We start from the raw sequence: 25778 nt of genomic DNA, 5'->3' as shown, positions 1-25778 counted from the left end.
TTGCCAAAAAAATATGAAGGAAGCAACGTGATGTGATTTTCCAGGCTAGAATGTAAGAAGCCTTGGAGCTTTTGCTTTTACTGTCTTCAGATGCTGCCTGAAACCACTGTAAGAAGCTCTAACATACTGGAGGATAAGGGGTGAGCCCAAGAGCAAGCCCAAGAGCAAGCCCACTTCTTTCTGTCCCTCCACCCCACCAGCTCTGATACAGACACACAGGATATTAGTAAAGGATAGTATTTGTTCAGAGTCTTTTGCGTGTCAGGCACTGCTTCTAAACGTATAATACCAGCTCATTCAATCTTCAAATCAATGCTATACAGTAGGTACTCTTCTTCTTTTTTTTTTTTAAATTTTACAGCTGAGGGACTGATGTATGGAGAGGTTAGGTAACTTGTTCAAGGACACCAAGCCAGTCAGGGTGCCACTGGACCTAAGACAAGGTAACCTGGCTCTGAGACCAACCCCACAGAGAATTATGTGGATGCTGACAACACTGTAGGAAGTTACAAGGAGCAAAAGAATAGCAGCCTCAGCCCTGAATTCCACTGTAAGCTTCCCTCTAATCTTCCCTGCCTCACTCTCAATCAAATAAAGAGCTGATCAGGAAGCAACTATGCACGGTCTCCACAGTCTCTTATCTTAACCCAGACTCTCCTTTCTATTGATAGCAGGTCTGTAGATAATAATTCTTTCAACCAATTGACAATCAGAAAATCTTTGAATCTATCTATGACCTGTAAGCCCCATTACTTTGAATTTTCCTCCTTCCAGACCAAACCAATGCAGACCAAACCAATGCAGAACTCCTATGTGCTGATGGTGGTCTTACGTTTCCCTAAGTTTCTGCCGACTAAACTGTGCACACGTTCTCAGGACCTCCTGAAGCTGCGTCACAGGCACTAATCAAAGAACACAACCAAGGTGAGTCTCAATCATTTCAAGAAATCTATTTGCAAGGTTAAGGACACACCTGAGAAAAGAACAGAGAACCACAGGAAAAACTGTGGTCCGTGATTTTCCCAAAGATTGTCTGGGGACCTCAGTAAGTAAAGGGGAAAAGTGTGGGTATTGGGGAAAGGGGAAGAAGTGGAAAAAATGGGTGTGGGTAAATCAGAGGCAAATGGTTGCATTCTTCAGTCTTTGGTCAGCGTTCACTGAATACACATTTTACATGCGATGGAGGTAGAGGCAGGGATGTAGCTTTTTTGTCTTTGTGTAATAGCTATCTTATTTAGGAACCAGATGGGAAGCAGGTTTGCATAAGCCAGTTCCCAGCTTGGCTTTTCCCTTTGGCTTAGTGAGTCTGGGGTCCCAGGATGTATTTTCCATTCTCACAGGTTGTGGTCCTCACATTTGGCTCAAAATATTCAAATTTTTTCCAGAGTTTGGCCTTTTCTTCAGCACTGGGAATTGTGATCCAAAGCTTTCCCGGATGAAGCACAAAGTTGGAGAAACAAAACGCAAACTAAACAACAACAATGAAACAGAACAGAGTTAATCTGCTGTAGCTCAAGAGAGGACGTACCTGCCCCCACCCCGCATCCCTGGGCTCGGGTTTGCCTTGCTGACCTCTGCTGCCACCAGGTGCCACACAGAGAAACTGAGGAGAAACCACATCAGTCTCCTTCAGCCTCAGCTTCACATCTGTGGGTCAAGTAACACTTTCAGAAGCTGTATAATGTGGGAAAGCTTTCCTCTCAGGAAAATGCACACATCCAACTTTGAGAAGATGCCCTTGGGGGCGCTTCAAGGATCCTAGATAAAGAACCCCCTTTCCCGAACATCCAAGAACCTAAGTTTTTTTTTTTTTTTTTTTTTGAGAAAGTCTCGCTCTCTCTCCCAGTCTGGAGTGCAGTGGCGTGATCTTGGCTCCCTGCAAGCTCCACCTCCCAGGTTCACGCCATTCTCCTGCCTCAGCCTCCCGAGTAGCTGGGGCTACAGGCACCTGCCACCACACCCGGCTAATTTTTTTGTATTTTTAGTAGAGACGGGGTTTCACCGTGTTAGCCAGGATCTTCTTGATCTCCTGACCTTGTGATCCACCCGCCTCGGCCTCCCAAAGTGCTGGGATTACAGGTGTGAGCCACCGCACCTGGTCCAAGAACCCAAGTTTTAGATCTAGAGTGATGTCAGCATGACATTGATTTCCTGAGGCCCAGGGGTGAAGGAGCTGAGGACAGCAGAGGGGTGAAGGAACTCAGCTACAGACAGCAGCAGCTGATGCACAGGCCTCCCAGCGCCTGAAGTCACCCGGAATTGGGAAGTGCTCAGAAGCTTACAAAGCTGCCTCGAGGTGGGAACACGACATAAATCCAAGAGCACATCCCTGATCCTATAAAAATGTACTAGATGCAGTGGGGTCATTTTAAATGAGCAGAGAAGGACAGACAGATAAACAGAAGGACAAACAGTATTGGGATTGGGATAAATGCTCAGCTTTTGCCCAAATCTTAGTGACTTAAGCATCACTTATTTGCTCACAATTCTGTGGCTGGACCATTTGGTTTGGCTCACAGGGCAGGGACTGTGCTGGTCTTACCTGAGCAGACCTGCATGTCTGCGGTCAACTGGGTTGGCAGAGACAGAGTGACTGTCCTCCTCCAGGAAGCAGCAGGTTAACTGGTTGGCAGAGACAGAGGGACAGAGGGACTGTCCTCCTCCAGGAAGCAGCAGGTTGGCTCTGTTTCCTTCGTGGGGTAGCTGGTCTCCAGGGCAGCAAGAGAGACCAAGCCCCAGTGCACGTTCTACAGCCTCTGTGCACATCAGACTTGTTAATATCCCATTGGCCAGTGTAAGTCACATGGCCAAGCCCAGATTAAGGAGTGGAAAGATGGAGACTATCTCCTCCTGGGAGAGGAGGCAAAGGAGGTGGGAGCATTATGTGGCCATTTATGTTTGCAATCTACCATACTTAGCACTTTGAGAAAAGAATTAACTGAGAAACTTGCTTCAAATAGGGCATTCAGTAAAATGAAGCCCCAATTGAAGTAAAAGGCATATATAAAAAATGAAACTGTGACCGATTTTAAGGACAGTATTGGCAAATATTTCTGTGCTCTTGGAGGAGAAGACCCTTATTTGCATGACATGTCAGGAACCACAATGAAAGAATTATTTTAACTTGCATTCATAAAAATTAAAATTATTCATTAAAAACATCGTGAATGAAATTAAAAGTCAAAATGTAAGCCAGAAAATTATTCGCAATGTACGTGTCAGGAAAAGACAATACCCTTTAAACTTTGAGAGTTTACATCAGACAGAAAACAGCAAATGACATGATCCAAACTTGATAAAGGACATGAAAAAGAGCCAGCAGTTATAAGTTTTCTGAATGAATAAGTAGCCAACAGCACATGAAAATGTGTGTATTCCATTTGTAAGCAGAGAAATACAAACTAAAACAGTAAAGTGTCATTTTCACATCCTGGATTGGCAGAGGGTTTTATGTATTTTACTGATAGTGCTCAATATTAGCAGTAAACAACAAATGGTGAGTTAATATGAGCTTCGGAAGCTCAGGGAAATGATCTCCTTATTTCAACCTGTAGTTCCTTCCTACAGCCAGTGTCTACTGAGCACCTACTATGTGCCAGGCACAGCCTAAGTCCTGAAGGTGTAGTCTCCACTGAGAAGGTGATATTTGCACAAAGACCTGAAAGACAGGAGTGAACTGTGTGGATAACTGTGGGTAACCCTCCAGGCAGAGGAGAAGCAATGTGGGTCCCAAGGTGGGACCACATCAGAAATGTTCGAGGACTAGCAGAGAGAGAGAAGTGGGAGGTCAGAGGAGATGGGGGCGAGCTCTGCTGGCCATCACGAGCACTCTGGGTGCAGAGGGTGAGAGGTGGGGAGGAGGTCGGAGAAGATGGGGGCCGGCTCTGCTGCCCATCACGAGCACTCTGGGTGCAGAGGGTGAGAGGTTAGGGTTAGGGTTAGGGTCAGGGTCAGGGTCAGGGTTAGGGGTTGGGTCAGGGTCAGGGTAGGGTAGGGTCGGGGTCGGGGTCAGGGTCAGGGTTAGGGGTTAGGGTTAGGGGTAGGGTTAGGGTGTAGATATTTCCATGTTTATAGAGATAGAGGTGTAAATATTTCCATGTTTATAGAGATAGCGGTGTAAATATTTCCATGTTTATACAGATAGCGGTGTAAATATTTTCATGTTTATAGAGATAGCGGTGTAGATATTTCCATGTTTACAGAGATAGCGGTGTAAATATTTCCATGTTTATACAGACAGCCGTGAAAATGTTTACACGTTTATAGAGATAGCGGTGTAGATATTTCCACGTTTATACAGATAGCGGTGTAGACATTTCGATGTTTATAGAGAGAGCAGTGTAGATATTTCCACGTTTATACAGATAGCGGTGTGGATATTTCCACGTTTATAGAGATAGCGGTGTAGATATTTCCACGTTTGTAGACATAGCGGTGTAGATATTTCCAAGTTTATACAGATAGCGGTGTAGATATTTCCACGTTTATACAGATAGCGGTGTAGATATTTCCACGTTTGTAGAGACAGTGGTGTAGATATTTCCACGTTTATAGAGACAGCGGTGCAGATATTTCCACGTTTATAGAGACAGCGGTGTAGATATTTCCACGTTTATAGAGACAGCGGTGTAGATATTTCCACGTTTAGAGAGATAGCGGTGTAGATATTTCCACGTTTATAGAGACAGCGGTGTAGATATTTCCACGTTTAGAGAGACAGCTGTGTAGATATTTCCATGTTTATAGAGACAGCGGTGTAGGTATTTCCATGTTAATGCAGATAGCGGTGTAGATATTTCCATGTTAATACAGACAGCGGTGTAGATATTTCCATGTTTATACAGACAGCGGTGTAGATATTTCCATGTTTATACAGATAGCAGGGTAGATATTTCTATGTTTATAGAGACAGCGCTGTAGATATTTCCAAGTTTATACAGATAGCGGTGTAGATATTTCCATGTTTATAGAGATAGCGGTGTAAATATTTCCAAGTTTATACAGATAGCGGTGTAAATATTTCCATGCTTATAGAGATAGCGGTGAAGATATTTCCATGTTTATAGAGATTGCGGTGTAGATATTCCCATGTTTATAGAGATAGCGGTGTAGATACTTCCATGTTTATAGAGATAGCGGTGTAGATATTTCCATGTTTATAGAGATGGCGGTGTAGATATTTCCATGTTTACAGAGATGGCTGTGTAAATATTTCCATGTTTATACAGATGGCGGTGCAGATATTTCCATGTTTATTGAGATAGCGGTGTAGATATTTCTATGTTTATGGAGATAGCGGTGTAAATATTTCCAGGCTTATACAGATAGCGGTGTAAATGTTTACACGTTTACAGAGATAGCGGTGTAGATATTTCCATGTTTATACAGATAGCGGTGTAGATATTTCCACGCTTACAGAGATAGCGGTGTAGATATTTCCACGTTTATACAGATAGCGGTGCAGATATTTCCATGTTTATAGAGATAGCAGTGTAGATATTTCCACGTTTATACAGATAGCGGTGTAGATATTTCCACGTTTAGATAGCGGTATGGATATTTCCACGTTTATACAGATAGTGCTGTAGATATTTCCACGATTATAGAGATAGCGGTGTAGATATTTCCATGTTTATACAGATAGCGGTGTAGATATTTCCACGTTTATACTTACAGCTGTGTAGACATTTCCACGTTTATAGAGATAGCGGTGTAGATACTTCCACGTTTATAGAGATAGCGGTGTAGATATTTCCACGTTTATAGAGACAGCGATGTAGATATTTCCAGGTTTATAGACACAGCGGTGTAGATATTTCCATGTCTACAGAGACAGCTGTGTAGATATTTCCACGTTTATAGAGATAGCGGTGTAGACATTTCCATGTTTATAGAGACAGCGGTGTAGATGTTTCCACGTTTATAGAGATAGCGGTGTAGATATTTCCATGTTTATAGAGACAGCGGTGTAGATGTTTCCACGTTTATAGAGATAGCGGTGTAGATATTTTCATGTTTATGGAGACAGCGGTGTAGATATTTCCATGTGTATACAGATAGCGGTGTAGATATTTTCATGTTTATAGAGGCAGCGGCGTAGATATTTCCATGTGTATACAGATAGCGGTGTAGATATCTCCATGTTTATAGAGAAAGCGGTGTAGATATTTCCATGTTTATAGAGACAGCGGTGTAGATATTTGCATGTTTATACAGATAGCGGTGTAGATATTTCCATGTTTATACAGATAGCGGTGTAGGTATTTCAATGTTTATAGAGATAGCGGTGTAGATATTTCCATGTTTATACAGATAGCGGTGTATATATTTCCACGTTTATAGAGATAGCGGTTTAGATATTTCCATGTTTATACAGATGGCGGTGTAAATGTTAACACGTTTATAGAGATAGCGGAGTTGATATTTCCACGTTTATACAGAGAGCGCTGTAGATATTTCCACGTTTATAGAGATAGCGGTGTAGATATTTCCACATTTACACAGATACTGGTGTAGCTATTTCCACGTTTAAAGAGATAGCGTTGTAGATATTTCCACGTTTATACAGATTGTCATGTAGATATTTCCACGTTTATACAGATAGTGGTGTAGTTATTTCCACGTTTATAGAGGTAGCGGTGTAGATATTTCCACATTTATACAGATAGCAGTGTAGATATTTCCATGTTTATAGAGGTAGCGGTGTAGATATTGCCACGTTTATAGAGATAGTGGTGTAGATATTTCCACGTTTATACTGATAGCGGTGTAGATATTTCCAAGTTTATAGAGCCAGCGATGTAGATATTTCCACGTTTATAGAGATAGCGGTGTAGATATTTCCACGTTTATAGAGACAGCAGTGTAGATATTTCCACGTTTATACAGATAGCGGTGTAGATATTTCCATGTTTATAGAGACAGCGATGTAGATATTTCCATGTTTATACAGATAGCGGTGTAGATACTTCCATGTTTATACTGTCAGCGGTGTAGATATTTCCAGGTTTATACCAATAGTGGTGTAGATATTTCCATGTTTATACAGACTGCGGTGTAGATATTTCCATGTTTATAGACATAGCGGTGTAGATATAGCCACGTTTATAGAGGTAGCGGTTTAGCTATTTCCACGTTTATACAGATAGCTCTGTAGCTATTTCCACGTTTATACAGAAAGCGGTGTAGCTGTTTCCACGTTTATACAGATAGCGGTGTAGATATTTCCCTGTTTATACAGATAGCGGTGTAGATATTTCTACATTTATAGAGACAGCGGTGTGGATATTTCCAAGTTGATACAGATAGCGGTGTAGATAGTTCCACGTTTATAGAGACAGTGGTGTAGATAATTCCACGTTTATAATGATAGCGGTGTAGATATTTCCATGTTTATAGAGACAGCGTTGTAGATATTTCCACGTTTATAGAGATAGCGGGGTAGATATTTACACATTTATAGAGACAGCAGTGTAGATATTTCCACGTTTATAAAGATAGCGGGTAGAGATTTCCACGTTTATACAGTCAGCGGTGTAGATATTTCCACGTTTATACAGATAGCGGTGTAGATATTTCCACGTTTATACAGACAGCGGTGGAGATATTTCCACGTTTATAGAGATAGCGGTGTAGATATTTCCACGTTTATACAGACAGCGGTGGAGATATTTCCACGTTTATACAGATAGCGGTGTAGATATTTACACGTTTATACTGACAGCGGTGTAGATATTTCCATGTTTATACAGATAGCGGTGTAGATATTTCCATGTTTGTAGACAGCGGTGTAGATATTTCCACGTTTATAGAGATAGCCGTGTAGATATTTCCACGTTTATAGAGATAGCGGTGTAGATATTTCCACGTTTATAGAGATAGCCGTGTAGATATTTCCACGTTTATAGAGATAGCCGTGTAGATATTTCCACGTTTATAGAGATAGCGGTGTAGATATTTCCACGTTTATACAGATAGCGGGGTAGATATTTTCACGTTTGTAGAGAAAGCGGTGTAGATATTTCCACGTTCATACAGATAGCGGTGTAGATATTTCCCCGTTTATACAGATATCGGTGTAGTTATTTCCACATTTATAGAGGTAGCGGTGTAGATATTTCCATGTTTATAGTGATAGCGGTGTAGATATTTCCACGTTTATAGAGATAGCGGTGTAGGTATTTCCCCGTTTATACAGATAGCAGTGTAGATATTTCCACATTTATAGAGACAGCGGTGTGGATATTTCCATGTTTACACAGATAGCGGTGTAGATATTTCCACGTTTATAGAGACAGCGGTGTAAATATTTCCAAGTTTATACAGATAGCTGTGTAGATATTTCCACGTTTATAGAGACAGCGGTGTAGAGATTTCCACGTTTATACTGATAGTGGTGTGGATATTTCCAAGTTTATAGAGACAGTGTTGTAGATATTTCCACGTTTATAGAGATAGCGGTGTAGATATTTCCACGTTAATAGAGATAGCAGTGTAGAGATGTCCACGTTTATACAGATAGCAGTGCAGATATTTCCACGTTTATACCGTCAACAGTGTAGATATTTCCATGTTTACACAGATAGCGGTGTAGATATTTCCACGTTTATACAGACAGCGGTGGAGATATTTCCACGTTTATACAGATAGCGGTGTAGATATTTCCACGTTTATACAGATAGCGGTGTAGATATTTCCACGATTATAGAGATAGTGGTGTAGATATTTCCACGTTTATAGAGATGGCGGTGTAGATATTTCCACGTGTATACAGATAGTGGTGTAGATATTTCCACGTTTATACAGATAGCGGTGTAGCTATTTCCATGTTTATACAGACAGCGGTGTAGATATTTCCCCGTTTATACAGATAGCAGTGTAGATATTTCCACATTTACAGAGACAGCGGTGTAGATATTTCCAAGTTCATAGAGATAGCGGTGTAGGTATTTGCACGTTTATAGAGACAGCGGTGTAGAAATTTCCACTTTTATAGATATAGCGGTGTAGATATTTCCACGTTTATAGAGAGAGCGGTGTAGATATTTCCCAGTTTATACAGATAGCGGGGTAGATATTTCCATGTTTACAGAGACTATCGTGTAGATATTTCCACGTTTATACAGATAGCGGTGTGGATATTTCCACTTTTATGGGGACAGCGTTGTAGATATTTCCACGTTTATAGAGATAGCGATGTAGATATTTCCACATTCATACAGATAGCGGTGTAGATATTTCCACGTTTATACAGATAGCGTTGGAGATATTTCCGCGTTTATACGGATAGCAGTGTAGTTATTTCCACGTTTATGGAGGTAGTGGTGTAGATATTTCCACAATTATTCAGATATTGGTGTAGATATTTCCACGTTTATACAGATAGCCGTGTAGATATTTCCACGTTTATAGAGATAGCGGTGTAGGTATTTCCACGTTTATTGAGATAGCCGTGTAGATATTTCCACGTTTATAGAGATAGCGGTGTAGATATTTCCACATTTATAGAGATAGCCGTGTAGATATTTCCACGTTTATGGACTTAGTGGTGTAGATATTTCCACGTTTATAGAGATAGCCGTGTAGATATTTCCACGTTTATAGATAGCGGTGTAGATATTTCCACGTTTATCGAGATAGCCGTGTAGATATTTCCACATTTATAGAGATAGCGGTGTAGATATTTCCACGTTTACACAGATAGTGATGTAGATGTTTCGACGTTTATAGAGAGATCAGTGTAGATATTTCCACGTTTGTACTAATAGTCTTGTAGATATTTCCACGTTTATAGAGATAGCCATGTAGATATTTCCAAGTTTATAGAGCAAGCGATGTAGATATTTCCACGTTTATAGAGATAGCGGTGTAGCTATTTCCAGGTTTATAGAGATAGCTGTGTAGCTATTTCCACGTTTATACAGATAGCGGTGTAGGTGTTTCCACGTTTATGCAGATAGCGGTGTAGATATTTCCCCGTTTATACAGATAGCGTTGTAGATATTTCCACATTTATAGAGACAGCGGTGTGGATATTTCCATGTTTATACAGATAGCGGTGTAGATATTTCCACGTTTATAGAGACGGCGGTGTAGATATTTCCAAGTTTATACAGATAGCGGTGTAGATATTTCCACATTTATAGAGACAGTGGTGTAGATATTTCCACGTTTATACTGATAGCGGTGTAGATATTTCCAAGTTTATAGAGACAGCGTCGTAGATATTTCCACGTTTATAGAGATAGCGGTGTGGATATTTCCTCGTTTATAGAGACAGTGGTGTAGATATTTCCATGTTTATACAGATAGCGGTGTAGATATTTCCACGTTTATACAGTCAGCGGTGTAGATATTTCCACGTTTATACAGATAGCGGTGTACATATTTCCACGTTGATTTAGATAACGGTGTAGATATTTCCACGTTCATTTTGGGCAGGAAGACGGTCGAAATAAGAAGGGGGAATGTTTTTGGCCATATCATTGGCTTGACTATTTTATCTGGGTAACTTTATTTGCTAGGCAGGCTAACAAAACTGAATATTTAGCTTTTAGCCTTTGGAATAGAGGTAAGTAAGGAGAACAGATTGATGAGTGGAATAAGCAAATATATTTGCTACAGAAACTGGAAATCAACAATGTTTAGAAGTAAACTCCAACTTTCTTTCAAAATCTGTTCCCTCTCGTTCATTCCCTCTGTTAGTCATTGGCAGTTGTTTTTTCTCACTCAAAAAGTTAAGAGTAATTTTTACATATTCTTCTCTTTTTTTCACCTTTATATCAATTTGGCTAAAAAATATTATGGAGGGAATGTCCTACCTTATTTCTTAAATTTTCTCCTCTTATTTATTACTACTATTTATCCAACCCTGACTTTGTTCCAGCCCACATTTTTTTCCCCCTATGGGATATTTTTTTTCTTCCAATTTTAATGTATTCTACTCAACAATCTACTTCCAACAGATTATACTTTATAACAGACACCTATGGCCAGGTCTCCACTTCTCATAGATCCATCAATAAGTGTTACTGCCTCCAGGACAGAATTCAAATATTTTATCATGATATTAGCTCCTCATGATACTGCTCTTTTTCAGTAGTCCAATGTCTTCCTTCACAATTCCCCCAAGAATCCCATACTCTGGTCAAAACAAATTACTTGTGAGTTCAGCAACACAGTGTCCTCTAATTCTTGGGTATTATGCAAACCTCTTTTCCTCTGCCCGAAAGCCTCATTCCATGACTTTTCTTTTTCTTCTTCTTCTCATTTTTCCTCTCCTTCATCCTCTCCCTATCCTCCCCACCCTCTCTTCCCTCTTTTCTCCCCATTCCTCTCCCCTCTGTCCTCCTCCTACATTTCTCCTTCCTCCTTCCTCCACCTCCCTTGCCTTCTTCCTCTCCTTTCCTTTTTCTTCCTTCTTCTCCCTTCTGCCTTCTTTGTTCCTTCCTTTTCTTTCTTTCTTTTCTTTGTTTTTGATATGTCCTTCCACCATTTATGCTCAGGTTTCTGAGCAAAAGTTTCTTGTGAGTTGAGGTTTCTTGTGCAGGGAATTTTCCCGTATAGACTATCCCTCCACATTGCCACTACCACCCCCTACACACACACACACACACAGACACACACACACAGACACACGTGTATTGATTTATCTCCATGACTAAATTCTAAGTGCCTTGAGGCATAGTTCCTACCCTGTCTAATTCATTTGTGGACCCTAGAACAGAACAAGCACTTAATAAATATAGATTGACCAAATGATTGAACAAAGAACATGTGCAGTTATTCAAATGCCAAATATTTGAGATTTTGGATTATTTCTTCTTCCTTGTGAGATACATATGCTCTATTCCATAAAAAAGCAGATTTAAATAAAATATCAAGGGAAGATGTTTTTAACAGTACTTACATTTGTGCTAAGAATATTATATTATTTCTAGGTTTTTGTTTTAGTATGAAAAATGAAGCTAAGTCCTCAAACTATATAATGAGGCTTTATTGAAGATGAATTAATCTGGGCCAAGCATTTCCCATATTTTAATAGACATACAGGTACTTTTGCCATATTATAGCAGAAATATTGTATTTAGAAATGAGTGGACTTAAAGAAAATGAGTGGACTTAAATTGTAACATAGCCGTCTTGTGGTAAGTCTTTTTGGTTTATAGAAATGATTGTTTAGGAGGCTGAGGTGGACAGATCACTTGAGGTCAGGAGTTCAAGACCAGCCTGGCCAACATGGTGAAACCCCATCTCTACTAAAAATACAAAAATTAGCTGGGCATGATGGCGTGCCGCTGTAATCCCAGCTACTCCAGAGGGTTGAACCTGGGAGGTGGAGGTTGCAGTGAGCTGAGATGGCACCACTGCACTCCAGCCTGGGTGACAAAAAAAGACTCTGTCCTGGAAAAAAAATGATATTTAGATTTCCTAAAAAGACTTCTTTTCACATACGTGGGCCATAATGCACCTGCCCTACACACACCAGGGCTAGTATATTAGTCTATTATGGCTGCCATAACAAAGTACCTCAGACTGTGTTACTCAAACAATAGAAATTTATTTTTTCTTGATTATTGAGGCCGGACATCCAAGTTCAAAATGTCAGCAGGATTGATTGAGTTTTGTGTCCTTTCTTCTTGGCTTATAGATGGCTGTTTTCTCCCTGTGTCTTCACATGGTCATTCTATACCTGACAATGACCTAAACTCTAGTTTAAGTACCCCAGCCATATTGGATTAGGGCCACCCTGGTTACCTCATTTTACCTTAGTTAGCTCTATAAAGGCTGTATTTCCAATACAGTCACTTTCAGTAGTACTTTGCGTTAACACTTCAACATAAGAATTTTGGGAGGCATGATTTAGCCCATAATAACCAAGTTCCAGACAACTAGAAACAGCTTCTATGTTCTAGGGCCTGCTGACATCATTAAAACTAGCCAGTCCTAGGCTTGCTTACCCTGCCTCCCCTGCTTCTTCTCCTAGAAACCAGAAGAAAGTTTCTTACCCACATTTCACTCCTCTTCCTCTGCCTCCTGACTGACGCTGGGACTTTCCCACGTGCTCCCTCTTCTTGGAGAGGAGGTGTCTAGAGACACCCAAGAGGAGGTCTATACTCTGGGTGACCAAATAATCTGTATAACAGACCCCCATGACACGAATTTACCTATATAACAAACCCACATATGCACCCCGAAGTTAAAATAAAAGCTTTTTTTTAAAAAGTAAAAAACAACTCATAGAGCTGAATACTGGAAAATAGGAACTTTACCATATGTAAATTTATAAATAAATTTGAAAATGAAATGACCAACTTTACAGTTGAAAAATTCTGAGATGAGGAAGTTTATAATATATGGCTTATTTATTATACCGTTATTTATGAAAATGAAACTATTATTTACCATATATATTTCTCTTTACTCTAAAAATATATCATGAAGTCAGGAGTTCGAGACCAACCCGGGCAACATGGTGAAACCCTGTATCTACTAAAAATATAAAAATTAGCCAGATGTGGTGGCACATACCTGTAATCCCAGCTACTGGGGAGGCTGAGATGGGAGAATTGCTTGAACCCAGGAGGCAGAGGTTGCAGTGAGCTGAGATCACGGCACTGCACTCCAGCCTGGGTGACAGGGTGAGATCCCATCTCAAACAAAAGAAAAACGAAAAAAATACATATAAGCTATTTTATTTATAAAACTGCTTAGTATTAGGTATGTTCACAGTTTCTGAACACTTTGCAAATTGGACAATAAAACTAATTTTTAATATGAAAGAAATTGTTTAGCCTATTTCCAGATTTTCAAACAATACCGTTCTAACCTCTGCCCCTTCCAAGATATGAAATTTTATTGTACATTTATTGAAAAGAGGATCACTTTAGATTTTACCAAAGTAGCTAGTATGAAAAAAAAAATCAAGCCTTGCTATTGTGATTAAATAAGAACATGTTTAATCACTGATTCTTGAATAACACTGATTCTTAAAGAAACAGCTGATTATAATTTTGTATAACGATTTCATGCTGTGGCTCACAATCAGAATATTTTGAATATTCTGTGAATATTTTTAGATTGGCTTTTCAGGACTTTGCCTAAGTATCATTTGTAAAGCCCTCAAATATACCAATCATCCCTTTATTAGAATCTGAATGATGCATATATATTACCCAGTTAAATAACTAAGGACCTTTTTTATTTTAGTAGCTTCTAGTTCTCTTTTAAGAGACAGTAACTGTTCCTTCCTTGAAATCCACTACAAATAAGGATAACTGACACATTGTCTAAAACCTCTGGAGTAAAAACTGGATGTCAATTATAACTTTTACCACAATGGCCTTGAGACTTGGACTTCATTTTCTACCCTCTGAGAGAGTCTGGACAATTTCATTTAATCTGTTTGTGCAAGATAAGATTGGAAGGATGGCAGGCCCTAGACATGTGACTTCAGTGGTACAGACACCTTGAAATGGTTGGCAAAGCCGTATTCCACTAATCATGTATCATTGATGGAGGATTTGAAAACCCCTAAAATAATATTGTACTGCCAGATTGTGGTACAATGTAAGAATAAGAGAAAGAGAGTTGGGCACAGTGGCTCACACCTGTAATCTCAGCACTTTGGGAGGCTGAGGTGGGCAGATCACCTGAGGTCAGGAGTTCGAGACCAGCCTCAACCTGGCCAACATGACAAAACCCTATCTCTACTAAAAATACAAAAATTAGCCAGGCGTGGTCGTGGGCCCCTGTAGTCCCAGCTACTGGGGAGGCTGAGGCAGGAGAATCGCTTGAACCTGAGAGGCAGAGGTTGCAGTGAGCTGAGATTGTGCCACTGCACTCCAGCCTGGGCAACAGAGTGAGACTCTGTCTCAAAAAAAAAAAGAAAGAATGAAAGAAAGAAAGAGTGAGAGGAGAGAGGGAAGAAGGGAGAATTAATATGAGTATAAATAACTGACATTTTTAAATAGCTTTGAGCTCTGGGATTGAATGCACTAAAATAAAAATAGCTGTCCAGATTTATTAATTGACAATTTATGCATACCAGGCCAAAATACTTACTCATATACCACTGGTTTTATGGTTGTAAATTCCAGTTTTCAGGCCAAAGGTAGTTAAAGTGGTAGACACTGGTGAAAGAAATGTAATACATTTGACAAAAGCTACATTTTTAATTCCATGCAATTTGTACTCAACTGTTTTGCTATTTTTGTTTACAGTGCTTCTGGGTTTTTTTTTTGTCTTGTGTAAATAGTGATGAATTAGAGATAATATGCAACATTTAACTGAACTATGGCCAATATTTAGTTATGTAGCTCTAGGGACAGAAGATTTGTAGCTATTATATGAATCTACAAAAATTACAGTTTTAATTGTTTCATGGTAATCGTTATTGTGCAATCTTAGCTTCATTTATTGCCAACATTCCCTTAATTGCATATGCAGCTTTGTTTTCAGTGCATCTTACATTCAAGAGGATTTGCATATTCATCATTTGTAAACTCCCATTATGAGAAACCAGATTGTGGATGCATTCATAAATCATTTCCATAACCAATTGCTTCAGTTTTATCACAAATAAAAGTGAACATGATGTATATTGAGTCTACAATGTTTTAAAATTTTTCATCAGGTTGTTCTTAGGCCATTTATTCATTTATCAAACAAGTATACATTGAGCACCTATTATGCCAATAAGTTTTTTAGATAGTCGTGTGATAGCAGTGAAAAAGCAAATAGTAATCATTGCGTTCACCAAGCTTACAATTTAGTCAGGGAGAAAAATGATACTAAGCAAATAAATAAAAAATATAGTTTATGTCAAGTGGTGATATTTGCTATGGAGAACAGTAAAACAAAAAACTGTGATAAGAAGTTCTAGAAATGAGGATGAGATGGTGATGTTTAAATAGTCAGTATGGTCACATTAAAACATATAATCTGAGAAAAATAGCCAAACAATAGAGGAAATAAGCCATGTGAATATTACATATGTTGACAAAAAGAGTCAAGCTCTGTAAAATATTAAAAGAGATTTATTCTGAGCCAAACATGAGTGATCAATGGCTCATGACACAGTCCTCAGGAGATCCTGAGAACAGGTGCCCAAGGTAGTTGGGCTACAAGTTGGTTTTACACAATTTGGGGAGACATAAAATATCAATCAATGAATGCAAGATGTACATTGGTTGAGTTTAGAAAGGCAGAACAACTGGAAGAGGGGGCTTCCAGGTCATAGGTAGATTCATAGATTTTCTGGTTGACCATTGGTTGAGTTATTATCTGAAGACCTGGAATCAATAGAAAGTGATGTCTAGGTTACAATAAGAGCTCGTAGAGACCAAGGTTTTACCACGTAGATGAAGCCTCCAGATAGCAAGCTTCAGAGATAATAGACTGTAGATGTTTCTTATCATACTTAGTTTGTTCTACCAGTAATTGCAAAAGGGAGGAGGGTATAATGAGGCATGTCTGGCTTCACTTTCCCATCATGGCCTGAACTAGTTTTACAGGTTAACTTCGGAATGTCTGTAGATGAGAGGAGGAGTCCATTCAGATGGTTGGGGGCTTAGGATTTAATTTTTTTATTTATATATCCAGCTATAAATGCAGAGGCCTTGAGGAAAGAGGCTTTGGTTTATATGAGGAAGGTCATAGTAAGGCATTGATGTTTACTTCATGTAGGATGAAAACCCATGGAAGGGCTTTAAGGAGAGGAGACATGATCTGACCCTCGAGATTATAGTGGAGCAGGGACAAGGACAGAAAGACAAATTAAGAAGTTACTAAGATGATCAGGAAAGAGATGATGTTTCCTGAGCCAGAGTTGGTAGTAGTAGTGGAGGTCGTAAGATGTAGTTGGATTCTGGATGTGTTTTATTGATAATGCAGAAATTTGCTGATGGATTGCATGTTTGGTGAGAGAGAGAGAAAGAGATGAGTCTTGGAAGACCCCAAATTTCTCGCCTTAACTAGAAGGATGGAGTTTCATTAACTGGGATAAGAAAGGCTGTGGGAAGGGAAAGTTTACGTTGAGAAAAATCAGAAGTTTATTGAGATGGTAACCACCCAAGGGGTTCACCTTGCCAGCTGCCTGGGCAGAGCCAATTCATCAAGATGGGAATTGCAATAAAGAAAGAGTAATTCATGCAGAGCCGGCTATGTGGGAGACTGGAGTTATATTATCACGCAAATCAGTCTCGCTGAGCATTCAGGGATCAGAGTTTTTAAGGATAACTTGGTGGGTGGGGGGAAGCCAGTGAGCCAGGAGTGCTGACTGGTCAGAGATGAAATCATAGGAAGTCGGAGCTGTCTTCTTGTGCTCAGTCGGTTCCTGGGTTGAGGCCACAAGATCAGATGAGCCAATTTATTGACCTGGATGGTGCCAGTTGATCCATCAAGTGCAGGTTCTGTGAAATATGTCAAGCACTGATCTTAGAAGCAGTTTAGGGAGGGTCAGAATCTTGTAGCCTCCAGCTGCATGACTCCTAAACTATAATTTCTATTCTTGTGGCTAATGTTAGTCCTACAAAGGCAATCTAGTCCCCAGAGAAGAAAGAGGTCTGCTTTGGGAAAGGGCTGTTACCATCCTTGTTTAAACTATAAACTAAGTTCCTCCCAAAGTTAGTCCAGTCTCCACCCAGGAATGAGCAAGGACAGCTTGGAAGTTAGAAGCAAGGTGGAGTCGATTATATTAGATCTCTTTCGCTGTCTCAGTCATACTTTTGCAAAGGTGGTTTCAAGATTTAGACCTATTTCTGTGACCCGAGGGAAGAGGCTTAAGTCAGTATCAGGATACTGCTGGAGTGTAGAGTTGGAGTCCACAAAAATTTTGGGCCTGAGGTATAATTTTATAAGTCCCCAGCATTTAGGAAAGGGTTTAATAGCATGTTACTAGGTGATATTAACAAGGTTGTGGGTGTGTAGAGAGGAGAAGAGATGGAGGGACTGAGCTTCCAGGCAGTCTCATGTTGAGCAGATGAGGGAAAACCACAAGAGAGACTGAGAAAAAAATAGGTGGTAACACAATCAGAAAACCAGAAAAGAGTTTTATGCAAAAGCCTGGTGAAGAAAATATTTCAAGAAAAAGGGAGGGATCAGCTCTGTCTAATATTACTGATATGTCAAATATGTTGATGAAAAAAATTAAATATGAGATTTAGCAATATAGAGGTCAATCTTGATATATGCAGTTTCAGGGGAGTGGTAAAGGTGATGAAAAAACAAACAAACAAATAAGGGATAAAATACTGATCCATGCTACAACATGGATGAACCTCAAAAACATTTTGCTGAGTGAAACGAACCAAGCACAAAGGCTACAGCCTGCATGATTCCATTTATGTGAAATAGCAGAGTTGGCAAATCCATAGAGATAGAAAGCAGATGTAGTGGCTGCCAGGGTAGGGGGCAGAAGAGAGAATGGTGAAGTGACTGATGGGTACAAGTGATGAAAATGTCTTGGAATTAGGTAGTTTGATGATTGCACAACATTTCAAATTTAATAAAAGCCACTGACTTCTACAGTTTTTTGTTGTAGTTGTTGAAGCAGAGTTTCGCTCTTGTTGCCCAAGCTGGAGTGCAGTGGCACGATCTCAGTTCACTGCAACCCTGCCTCCCGGGTTCAATTGATTCTCCTGTCTCAGCCTCCTGAGTAGCTGGGACTACAGGCATGCAACACCACACCTGGCTAATTTTTGTATTTTTAGTAGAGACGGAGTTTCGCCATGTTGGCCAGGCTGATCTTGAACTCCTGACCTCAGGTGATCCATCTGCCTCAGCCTCCCAAAATGCTGGGATTACAGGCATGAGCCACTGTGCCCGGCCTTTTTTTTTTTTTTTTTTTGAGTTGGACTCTCACTCTGTTGCCCAGGCTAAAGTGCAGTGGTGCGATCTCGGCTCACTGCAACCTCCGCCTCCTGGGTTCAAGCAATTCTCCTGCCTCAGATTTCCTAGCTGGGATTACACGCATGTGCCACCATGCCTTGCTAATTTTTGTATTTTTAGTAGAGATGGGGTTTCACCATGTTGGCCAGGCTGGTCTCGAACTCCTGAACTCAAGTGATCCACCTGCCTCGGCCTCCCAAGTGCTGGGATTACAGTTGTGAGCCGCTCTGCCCAGCCTACTTGTACACTTTAAAATAGATAAAATGGAATTAAAAAAACTGTTATTGACATAGATTCAAGAGAGAATAGGAGGGGAAAGAACTGGTGTTTGAGTCAGTGTGAGAATAGGCAGAACTTTGAGAAGTTAGTTGGAGAAGGTTGTCGGATCAGGAGAATGTTTTTCTAAGATGGATGAAGTTTTGGCCATCCTGAAGGAAATGATCTTGTAGAGAAAGAGAACACATCGTTGTAAATGAGAGGAGAGGAAATTGGCAGCATGATTCCTTAAATAGCCGAGCAGAGATGAAATTTCTGTCTAAATGGAAGACGTCATCCAGAGAAGGGCATGGAGAGTTGACCCGCTCCTACAGGGGGCAAAGCGTGTGGACAGCTGGCCAGTGAGATTGATGATGCGACTTGTAAGTTTTCTTCTGATTTCTCTCATTTTCCCAATGAAATGTGAAGCAAGGTGGTGAGCTGAGAATGACAATAGGGAAGGAAGAGCTGGAAGTTAAAAGAGGGAATAGAAAGCTTTGAATAGTTGTCTAGGAATGCGGAAAAGGAAAGAATGAGGGTCACCCTGATGCCAATGGAGTGAGTAGTCATGAATACGAAGTCATTTCAGTCTGCATGATTGTGGACAAAGTGAAATCTGCATGATTTCTTCACTCATTCAGCTGCACAGATACAGGCTAGAGTAAGTGAAGGGATTTATTTTCTAGAGTTTTTGCCATGAGAGTATGGAGAAGTATGAGCATGGCCAGGGAGTGATTGCTTGTCTGACATCTCTAATAAAGGAAATGAAGACAAGATAGGTGAGGGAAATAACTGAAAATAATTTAGGATCCTGGGCTTGTAGAAGCTGGCGCAGCTGAAATATTGTTAGAGTAGAAATATGAAAAGAAGTGAGCTGGACAGATAGGGATGATGGTTGGTGAGTGGACCACTTGAAATGAAGACAAGGAAACGTTATCATCATTAGTAATGGTAATACTTCTTTTGAAGAGTGGTGGCAAAGGTTGTTTTTCATCAAAGTTCTCCTTCAAAGTCATCAATAAGAAGAGATCAAGAAACTGAGAAGCAAATAAAAGTGAATATTTACATGACAGAGAATGACAGTGAGCTCAGAGCCAGAATCTTCAGGGGTTGAGGGGCAGGGCATCCTCAGGGCTCACCTACAGTGTCTGTAGGTGATTGTAACAAGCTGGAACAGTGAGGGGTGCCATTTGACATGAGAGTCAAAGCTTGGGTATTTAGGAAGGTCAGAGGGAGAATTGTCTGCAAGTGGTATGGGCAGAAAGGACTCCTAGTCTACCTTCAAGTCTTATAATGGGGGGCTTGGGGAAAAGAAAACAAAAACACAGGCACAATTTTTTTTTTTGAGATGGAGTCTCGCTCTGTAACCCAGCGTGGAGTGAAGTGGCGTGACCTTTGCTCACTGCAACCTCCACCTCCTGGGTTCAAGCAATTCTCCTGCCTCAGCCTCCCTAGTAGCTGGGATTATGGATGCATGCCACCACGCCCAGATAATTTTTGTATATTTAATAGAGACGGGGTTTCACCATGTTGGCCAGGCTCATCTTGAACTCCTGACCTCAGGTGATCCACCCTCCTTGGCCTCCCAAAGGCCAGCCCATGCCTGGGATTACAGGTGTGAGCCACCATGGCCGACCAACAAGCACAATTTGGGAAGGCTCCAGAGAAAGCAGTTCCAGGGAAGATCCACCTTCCACGTTTAAGGGGCACCATATCTTGTATTGGACACATGTACAACTGTCCTTCAAATAGTAGACTCTGAGTCCCAACATTAGGGCAATTTTTTTACTCCTATGAAGGATTGGCTTTGGGGCTTGCCTGTCATTATGGAGATATGATTAAAATTCTGAAACATTGGCATAGTTGTTTTGTTCTGTTTTTCTCTGTCTCTATTTGAGTGGTGTGTGTGTGTGTGTGTGTGTGTGTGAGAGAGAGAGAGAGAGAGAGAGAGAGATAGGGTTACCTAAAGGGTGATGATACCATAAAGAGAAATTGGTTACAGAGTGCTTTGTAGAATGAATATTAACATTAAAGCAAAATACTTGAGTCTTTCCAGTTGCACCTGCATTTCACTTCTTGCCAATCTTTAAATTTAACAGATGGAATTTTACTGTGTCAAGAAGCATTGAATGCTGAGCGGGAGCTATGTCATCCAGATACAGATCTCTGCAGATTTGATGCTACAGATGTAGAGTTGAGATGTAAGTGTTAAATTGAGATATTCACTTTTCTGGTATATATGCAATATGTGAGACTCAGAGACCACTCACAGGAAAGTGCACACGCCAACCTTTGTTGACATTAATGTCCTAGTTTTAGCTAGAGTGTTATTGGGAGGCTGTGGTGGTTTATACTAAATACATCAATTTAAGGCGATGTCATTTTGTGAAACAAACTAAAGCCATTGTGGAATGATATGCAATGTTTCTTCTATAAAATTTCAGTGTGATTATGAATAGTAAATAATTTAAACTAACTAATCTAATCCCATAAAGTAGGTAAGGTAAAATATAAAGCCATTTTAAAAATTGTTGACTGGGTATGGTGGCTCATGCCTGTAATCCCAGCACTTTGGGAGGCCGGGATGAGAGGATTGCTTGAGGCCAAGAGCTCAAAATTAGCCTGGGCAATATAGCAAGATGTCATCTCTACCAAAAAAAAAAAAAAAAAAAAAAAAAAAAAAAAGAATTACCTGAGCATGGTGGCATGCACCTGTGGTCCTAGCTACTTGGGAGGCTGAGGCTGGAAGATTGCTTGAGCCCAGGAGTTTGAGGCTACAGTGGGCTATGATTGCAACACTGCATTTGGCCTGGGTGGCAGAACAAGACCCTGTCTCTTAAAAAAATTAAAACATATTGTGACTGAAGTGGTGACACATACAACAAAAACTAGGAATCTCCTTTTTTTATGGCAATGGGTCACATTTGAGAGGATATTGTACATGTGGATCAACTGAGAAATTTTTGCAAAATGGAGTTGCTGGTACACTCTAAGGCTTATTGAATCCCAGCTTCCAGATATAAATGAGTGTGTGCTGATGTGTATGTGTGTATATAAGCCTTTTGGTTGATTACAACACATAACTTGGTTAAGCAGCCACTCTAGCAGTCTAATAGTCCACCAAGATCTTTTTCTCCCGTTTAGTGTGTCAGGCCTGTGGGTTTGAATTTGACATGTGTGAGTGGACGTCAGAAGCATCTGCTGGCCAAATTTCCTGGATGCGCACAAAAGCGAGAGAGATCCCTGCATTCGAATCCACACCTCAGCAGGATCAAGGAGGTGATGATGAAGGTAGAAAAAAAACTAATATCTTTTATGTATTACTTTCAGAATTCTGCTTTATGGTGACTAGTTATAAGACATTACATAGGAGGCCTTGGTGAATATACTGAGTATATTGTATTGAAAATACATTCTGCCATAGGAGATGAAGGTGAAAATAACAATTATGTTTCCAACAGTGTAAAACAAGAATTATACTAGGTTAACAATATTTTTTAAGTTTTATTATTTCCTTCAGGATTTATTATCGTGTGAACAAAAAGTATTAAAAGGCTTTTTTTTTTTTTTTTTGAGACAGAGTCTCACTCTGTCACCCAGGCTGGAATGCAGTGGTGAGATCTCGGCTCACTGCAACCCCCGCCTCCTGGGTTCAAGTGATTCTCCTGTCTCAGCCTCCCAAGTAGCTGGGACTACAGGCACGTGCTACCATGCCTGGCTAATTTTTGAATTTTTAGTAGAGACAGGAATTCACCATGTTGGCCAGGCTGGTATCAAACTCCTGACCTCAAGTGATCCACCCACCTTAGCCTCCTGAAGTGCTGAGATTACAGGTGTGAGCCATCATGCCCGGCCAAGTCAGCCAGCTCTTTCTTTTTCTTTCTTTCTTTCTTTCTTTCTTTCTTTCTTTCTTTCTTTCTTTCTTTCTTTCTTTCTTTCCTTCCTTCCTTCCTTCCTTCCTTCCTTCCTTCCATCCATGCTTCCTTCCTTCCTTCTTTCTTTCTTTCTCTCTTTCAACACTGCTCTGTTGTCAATGTGTTTCTTCCTCTTGCTAACATATTAATTTGTATTTTCTGTTTACTTTTATTCTTTTTGCTTTTTTTTCTTTCTTCCTTTTCTTGGAGGGGTGAGTATTGTTACATTTTTATTTTTATTTTTTTCACTGATCTGGAAGCTTTAATTTGTATACCTTATTGTTATGACTATTCTTAATTTTTAGGGTATATTCTTTATATGAAATTTCTTTAACAAAACCTAAAGTGCTCTAGTATTTCTGCCTTCTTGAACATGAGAAAGACCAAACTATCATTTAATTATTTTTTGGTCCTGAGTTACAGTTGAACATTTTAAAGAGTTTTAAAGTCAATATCTTGTTATGATACTTGTAATTAGTAAGTTTATATGTTTCATTATTTTTCTTACTCACCATTGTTTTTTAGATTTTATGCTTTCCTTCTTGGTTCCCTTATCCCCTTGCAAAGGTTGACTCTTTAATCAATTTTTCTTTTATTTAGAAAAGATCTGTGGTGATGAGCTCCCATAGTACCTGTAAACTTAAAATGTTTTAAAATTGTTCTCACTTTGAAATAATAATTTATCTGGTCATACAATTTTAGAATTTTTTTTTTTTAATTTCTAAGTACAGGGTGATTTTCCCTCTTTAGCTCCTGATATATGCTGTAGTGACGGAGAAGTCTGAGTGCATGTAATGGTTTTTAGTTTAATGCAGATTTTAAAAATGTTTCTTTATCTTTGTTATTTGAAAATTTCAGTATGATGAGTGCAGGAATGAGTATATGTTTAATTTTTAATGCTCAGAATGCACATATATCATCACTTGCAGAAATTATGTTATTTTATTCAAGTAATTCTCTCTTACTCCCTCTAATCTTTTCATCTTGAGTTTCTATTAAACACAACTAATGTTCACACTCCATAACCTGACTCCTCCTTTTTATTTTCTATATAATTTACTCTATTTTGAGTTACATTTCAGGGCTTCTGGTACATGAATTTTCTCTTTGACACTATGGCCAGTCTAGGTTATATTCTGCCTATTGGGCATTTAATTTAAAGTCTTAATTTATTTTTGTTTTAAGTGTCTACTTGCTAATATTTTCTTATTTATTTCCTAGTGTATCTTAATATGTTTTTAATAGAATGTATTAGAATTGCATGAAATTTAATGTCTTTTTTGTACAATTTATAAATGTAATTCGTTTTTGCTGTCTTTAGCATTATATTTATATATTTTACTGTGCAGATTATTATTTTTTATTTTTTTATTTTTTTGGGGTAGCAGTAATATTATTATTATGGTTATTTATTTTATTTAAGTTCCAGGCTACGAGTGCAGGATGTGCAGGTTTGTTACATAAGTAAACATGTGCTGTGGTGGTTGGCTGCACCTGTCAACCCATTACCTAGGTATTAAGACCAGCGTGCATTAGCTATTTATCCCAATGATCTCCCTCCCCTCACCCCTCAACAGGCCCCAGTGTGTGTTGTTCCCCTTCCCTGTGTCTGTGTTCAAGTTGTTCAGCTCCCACATATAAGTGAGAACATGTGGTGCTTGGCTTTCTGTTCCAGCATTAGTTTGCTCAGGATAATGGCTTCCAGCCCCATCCATGCTCCTGCGAAGGACATGATCTCATTCCTTTTTATGGATGCATAGTATTCCATGGTGTATATGTACCACATTTCCTTTATCCAGTCTATCATTGATGGGCATTTGGGTTGATTCCATGTCTTTGCTATTGTGAATAGTGTACAGACTATTTTTAAAAAGATTAATAGACTTTACTTTTTAGAATTACTCTTTTCAAACTGCTTTTTGCCTTGCAGGTGCCTTGTAATTTTTTGTTGAAAGTCAGACATGATTTACTGTGCAAAAGACATTAATGTAAATAGTGTAAGCTTTTACATTACGTTTATCCAGTTAAGGATCATATTATGCTTAGTATTTGCTGTAGCTGTAAATATGTGAGGCTAAAATTTGGTCTCATGTTCTTGTTTTTGTCTTTCTTGTTGTATTTGGGTTTCCTTAGAGACTTCTTTTTAAATAAATGTCAGAGACGTGCAGCAGTTTCAGTAGCATGAAGAAGCATTTCAGACTTTATTTTTGAAAATGAAGTTGTAAAATTATAGAAATCTCTTTATAAATCTGTGTTGTCATTGTTATTAAGTTCAAGAACAGCTCCAACTGGTTTTAAATATCAGATGGGGAAAAATTTATATACAATATCTTTATGTAAAACAAAATCCATAGGTGACGTTTAAAAGGACTGTAGATATCTCATACATCTATGTGGCTTGGTAAGAAAGAAGACATTTTAAGTTGTATTTCCTAAAACTTTAAAGGATTTTCTACAAAAAGTAAATCAAAAAATCATCCAGAGGGGCAAGAATTCTGGGAAGGATGAAGAGAAATTCTTGATTAAAAAAGGATTGAATTGTGATGTTTAAAAGAAAATGACAATAATTTGGTGGTATAGCAATTTGTATATGTAGGTTTCTTTTACAGGAATCTTGAATTTTTACAAAAGGGTGTTATCAAATTTTGATTATAGAAATTAGGAGATTTCTCTACATATTGGAAATGATATATAAAAATGAAAACCTGTTATTTGTAGTTG

The 25778-nt window shown here is 39.3% G+C and overlaps 1 protein-coding gene and 1 long non-coding RNA gene across 2 annotated transcripts in view; both read left to right on the top strand.

The window, feature by feature from the left end:
- The first annotated feature begins 836 nt into the window (after positions 1-836).
- On the top strand, positions 837-21329 carry LOC134808934 (uncharacterized). Its single transcript, XR_010153185.1, has 3 exons — positions 837-924; positions 1386-2296; positions 21243-21329. It is a non-coding gene; the product is annotated as an uncharacterized LOC134808934 (long non-coding RNA).
- Positions 21330-22293: 964 nt separating this feature from the next.
- The window catches only part of LOC134808932 (MAM and LDL-receptor class A domain-containing protein 1-like), a 46823-nt gene continuing 43338 nt past the window's right edge, over positions 22294-25778 (top strand). Inside the window, exon 1 of the transcript XR_010153182.1 lies at positions 22294-22434. The gene's annotated coding sequence lies outside the window, so the exon portion shown is untranslated. The remainder of the gene's footprint in view (positions 22435-25778) is intronic.

This window comes from Pan troglodytes, chromosome 19 (assembly GCF_028858775.2).
Source record: "Pan troglodytes isolate AG18354 chromosome 19, NHGRI_mPanTro3-v2.0_pri, whole genome shotgun sequence".
In the NCBI taxonomy this organism is placed as follows: domain Eukaryota; kingdom Metazoa; phylum Chordata; class Mammalia; order Primates; family Hominidae; genus Pan; species Pan troglodytes.
Note: the sequence above shows the minus strand (reverse complement) of the source record. Positions and strands in the feature narration are given on the sequence as shown.